The following is a 5,403-nucleotide window of genomic DNA, read 5'->3' as shown; positions in this document are numbered from 1 at the left end:
GGCAAAGAAGGTACAACTCAACATTGGGAACCGAGCATTGGGGTTAGACTCAGGATAATCGGGTTTTTATTTGGTGTTTACAGAGCAGAACACGGTTGAGTTTCTCCACTAACACACAGCTCACCCATTGTACGCTGCAGTATCATCAGAGAAGGAAATAGAGATTACCAGGAAATGATCAGGAAATAGGGTATGGTTAGATTTAAATATGAATTCATCTTATATTCAACTAGGTGGAAACAAAGATAAACTATAAAACAATGCAAACACCTAATGCTTTGATAAGCATAGAAGTAATTATTTGTTGGTTGTTAATTTCATATATATGATGCACCTGGTCATTTAACTGCTAATACAGAGCAGAATGTAATTCCCGGGGCCACTGCCAAGGCTCGTGAGAAGCCCAGGAGGACCTGAGAGAAGAGCTCTTAAAAGTCTCCATCTTTTTCATGCAGTGATCACTGCTCTCACCTCTTTAAGTCTTTCTCTTCGAGTCTTTCTCCTCAAGCCTCTAGTGCTGGTGTTGCCATAGCTGTTTCTGTGACTCCGTCTAGCCCCCACCCCTTCCAGTAGGCCAATCACTACCTGTAAATCTTTTCACTGGCATCCGGGGTCTCTTAGGCAACAATGTGTGGTCTCTTGATTGGCCAGGAGATCCTAGAGGGCTGGCTCCAAAATTGGGCACACGGACAAAATGGAAAAGTGGGAGGGCCCAGAGGGTGGGAAAGGCTGCCATCTCTCAGTAGAGTGCTAGGACGAATATGCAGCCAATCCTGAAACAAACAGCATTAAATAGCGCCCATTCAAGCCGTAAGTATTGTCCAAATCAGGCCAACCTACTGAGCATGCCCAGTTATATCGTTCTGGTCACTCCAGGGTTCTGAAACGTAAACTCCATTTCTCCGGGTTTTTAGAGTGGCCAACAGGTAAAAGAAGGTTGCAGGAAAAACAATTCTGGAGAGGTTCAATGAAACAATAGCACCTGCACACAGGAAGTGAAAGAACGTGGGAAAATTGCTCAACACACAAACTCAGCAATGCTTCAACATGAATTGTAATTTATTGGATTAAAGAATTCAGGCCGACTAACAGATACACCAGGTAACCAGCAGATGGCATGCCTGAATAAGGATAACTCCAACTTTGGGAAATTTTACCATCTGATCTAATATAATTAATGAAATTTATGAAGCATCTACCATGTACTGAGAGGCAGAGTGAGAATGAAAGAATTTAAAAAAATCTAATGAGGAGGATTTGAAAATGCAATGTAGAAATAACTACTGGGATAGAACTATAAACTAATGCTGGAGAAAAACAACATTTCAGAAGGGACATCTGGGAAGTGTAAAACCGTTCTTATGGGCAGCAGCTAACCAAATTAAAAAAAGAAGACTTTTCTCATTATCTCACATTCTCTAAAATACATAAAAATGTATTCTCTTCCAAGGTAAATAAATGTAAACCCTATGTTTATATTGTTTCATTGTTTTGAAATAGGCAGCATTTGTATATCTCCCATTTAAAAAGAAAATGAAAAGTAAAGCTTATAGAGGTTGCTGCTTTCTTTGGAGTTGACAAAGGACCAGTAAGTGGCCAAATTGAAATGATAACTTAACGTTGTCTGAATTCCAGCCCAGTGGTTTTAAGTATGGTTGTGTGTTTTATGATCAGGTTGTTCGTAAAATGAATAAACAAAGACTTTTGCAGGGGTGGAGGCCTGGGGGAGGTAAGTAGATTCGATACTAAGTTACCATGTATTACCAGTTAACATGGATGGTTTCAAAATGGGTTCATCCAGAAAGAAACCAGTTTTAACAACTCCCTGGGAGAGTGTTGGGTCTCGGTGAAGTTCCTGAGCTACCAGGGAAGCCCTTAAGGCTTTCTATTGGTGGTTATAACATTGAATGAAAGAAAGATGGGATTAAAGAGAGCCTGACACTTTATCCCTGTTAGATCTGAATATTTTTATCCCTGAAAATAAGGTCCCTTTCTTGATCCTCTCAACTAGCATCCTCTGGACCTCTCCTTGTTCAGCCCTTCATCAGTGTGACTGCTGATCCCCTAATGAACACCACCATTCACATTGTGTTCACAGTGAGCACATTGGTTCAATGTCCTCGAAAATTTAAGATTACTTTCATTTAAAAATTTTTAAATTCCTTTTAAAAATATTTATTTGGCTGCACTGGATCTTAGTTGCAGCACACAAGATCTTGGATCTTTAGTTGCAGTTTGTGGGATCTAGTTCCCAGTTGTTCTTCAGTCGCTAAGTCGTGTTTGACTCTGAAACCCCATTAACTGTAGCACTCCAGGCTTCCCTGTCTTGCACTAGTTCCCAGACCAGGGATTTAACCTAGGTCCTGTGCATTGGGAGGGTGGAATCTTAGTTACTGGACGACCAGGGAAGCCCCTCAACATTATTTTTAAAGGGAACATTTCAAGCATAAAGAAAAGTTTACAGACTTGCCTAAGAAACACCCTTTTCTCCCTGCAGAGATTTTTAAAAATGTTAACATTTTGCTTCATGTGTGTGATTAAGAGTTGAAGCCTCTTTTACATGCTGCCCAGATCTCATTTCCCACCCTGACTGCCTAGAGGCATCCACTGTCATAAAATTTAATGTGCTGCCTACTTGTCCACTTTTTATGCTTATTATATATACATGTTTGGCCTTGTAAACAGTGTGACTGTTTTAAAGAGCTATCATAATTTACATACTTTGTAGTTCGCTTCTTTCACTCAGTGGTCTATTTCTGAGATGTGATCATGTTGATACATTCAACGATAATTTCTACATCATTCCCACCTCCCACTAGGAGCCAAGATATGTTCTATGCCTGACAGTTTTCACAAGACCATTTGTAAATTGCATAAAAATGTGAGAGCAGCACATCTCTAGAGGATCTGAAGGTACAAGGGATCTAGAAGTACCTGAAGCAGGTCTATACTGCTTTTCATAAATGCTCTTAGCTGCTTCACTCACTCACCTTCAGTAGAGGCAGTGTTGGCTCCACAAGACACAATGACTTGATAAGAATCAGCCTATGGATCAATGTTATTTTTTTTAAAAAAGTATTACTGCATTAGTATTTATTAACGACATTGAAAATGTCATTTCAGATCCCTTTTATGGTGCAATTCGCATAGCTCATCTTCTGACATCAAACGATATTTATGACTGTCTAAGCTCAGTATTTATTATCATTTAGGGAGCATCTTTAAAACAGATTGTTTCACTGGTGGCTCAAACAGTAAAGAATCTGGCTGCAATGCAGGAGACCTGGGTTCCATCCCTGGGTCGGGAAGATCCCCTGGAGAAGGGAATGGCAACCCACTCCAGTATTCTTGCCTGGAGAAGTCCATGGACAGAGGAACCTGGTGGGCTACAGTCCATTGGATCACAAAGAGTCGGACACGACTGAGGGACTAACACTTCCACTTTTCTTTGTATAAAATAGTTGCCTATAATTAAAGATGCCACAGAGATGTGTCCCAAGGGTTTGGACAAACCACAGATTATATAGCTGTTTTTGGTCAGTCTCCTAACATGGGGTGGCAAAGATTCAGACAGAAGATTATGCTAAAATACACCATTTTAACCAAGTGTACAGTTGAAGAACGTTAAGTACAGTCATACTATGCTACAAGATCAAAGTATTTCTTTAAGTCCTGTGTGCTACCATAGAACAAAATGATGCCTGTGAAGTCTAGGTTGAAAAGGGAGGGAAAGGAAGAGAAAGGAAGGTAGGTAAAATGATAGAGGCAAAGGTAACAGCTTTGGCTTGGAATGAGTGAATCCAGACTCAGCCCTTAAAACGCTGCCTGGCTTTGGCTAAGTCTTTTTAACCTTACTGGACCGTTCTTTTCCGCGTCTGAATAATGAGAGGTTAGGTTTAGATGATTTCTAAGGAATCTTTAAGTTCTGAAATAGCTTATGTAGAAAAAAATAAAATCACTTATGAAGAAAAAGAGAGAAGAAACATTTCCCAAAGAACAGAAGATGGGGAATGCCACCAATAACCTCAAGCCCCACCTGCTGACTAAAGTGGGTGTCGGTAAAGAGGGTATCTGCTCTGCTGCTTCAGCCTGGAGCTCTGCAATATGAAAGCTGACTACTTCTATCTGCACCCAGTACCACTCTCAGCACCCACCTCTTAATCAATTCCAATCCCGGGTTCCAGGGGTATGCTGGTTCTCAACAGGTTTGGGGTCTCTCAATATAGCGTTCCAGGCTTGAGTGATGAGAGTCGCTGCACTGTCTCAGCAGGGAAGGGAGGGAGAGCTTTGCAAAGGGGACTGAGGGCATTTAAGAAAAGCTTCCAGAGCGCGGAACGACTCCGTTGGAGCAGGACAGGGCCAGGCATCAGCCTCGGCGCGAGGTAAAGAGCAACGAAACCTGCAGACGGGTATCCAGAAGCTGGGCTCAAAATAGGAACGCTCGGGCGAGCGTGCGCAGTGCGCCTGCGCAGTACGTGCGAGCGCATGTGCTGCGGCCATCGCGAAAGCTCTCGGTCGCTCGGAGGCGCACGCTGATGGTCCTCGCTGGCTCCGTTTACCTGAGGGACCTTTGGCCGCCCCCGGCCGGCGCCGCAGCCCCCCGGGAGCCCAGCCCCGAGGTGTGAGGTGAGCCCCGGGTCGTGCAGGCCCCTTCCCGTCCTGCTCAGCGGGGAAAGGACTTGGGAGTGGGGACTTAGGAGGTGCCGCCGCGGCTGCCTGCTCCTCGGTCTAAGCCTGTGCCAAAGAGCCACGAGCAGCTGCGGCACCTCCTCCTCAAGGATCGTTATTCTCGTCTCTGACAAAACAAAAGCCTTGGGCGCTGTGCTGTGGAGGGGTGTCTCCGGGCTTTCTCAGGGTGGGTGGCGGGCCGGCAGGGGAGCCCGGGTTTGGGGCTGGGCGGACTGTGTGCGCGGACTGGATTAACCCTCTCGGTCCCGAATCTGCGCCGAGCAACATGGTCGAGTGTGGCCCACGCTCCCTGCACGCCGCCCTCGGCCCAGCCCTGGGGCTCGGTCGGCGCCGCAGGGGCGTGTGGCACTCCCGGGCCACTGGGGGCTGTGGGTGGAGCATGCAGCTGCTGGCAGGGAGGACGATGCACGGAGGGCTGGGTGCGGGGGTGCAGGCGGCATCGCAGCATCTGGACTGCTTCCTGTTTGTAGTCCTGAGGGTTGTCCCCTCTCCTCCCTCCTGTCAGTTTTGCAAAGTCTGCATATTCCTCCTCGAGGCTTTCCCCTCTGCCCCCTTGGATGCTCCGTGTGTTTGCCCTGGGGTACCTCGGGGAGGTTCATCCATAGCCTCTGAAATAAGGTTCTGTTAAACATTTCAAGACATTTTAACATCTTCCTAGAGGCCTTTTTCAGAATTAGTTGCCTTCCTCAATAAGAGAATAAGGGGTGGTTTTTT

At 45.4% G+C, this 5,403-nt stretch overlaps 1 pseudogene; it reads left to right on the top strand.

Annotated features, from left to right (window-relative positions):
* The first annotated feature begins 4,003 nt into the window (after positions 1–4,003).
* Positions 4,004–5,403, top strand: part of LOC104994716 — a 73,257-nt pseudogene continuing 71,857 nt past the window's right edge.

Source organism: Bison bison, unplaced genomic scaffold (assembly GCF_000754665.1).
Source record: "Bison bison bison isolate TAMUID 2011002044 unplaced genomic scaffold, Bison_UMD1.0 scf7180017864264, whole genome shotgun sequence".
NCBI lineage: Eukaryota > Metazoa > Chordata > Mammalia > Artiodactyla > Bovidae > Bison > Bison bison.
Note: the sequence above shows the minus strand (reverse complement) of the source record. Positions and strands in the feature narration are given on the sequence as shown.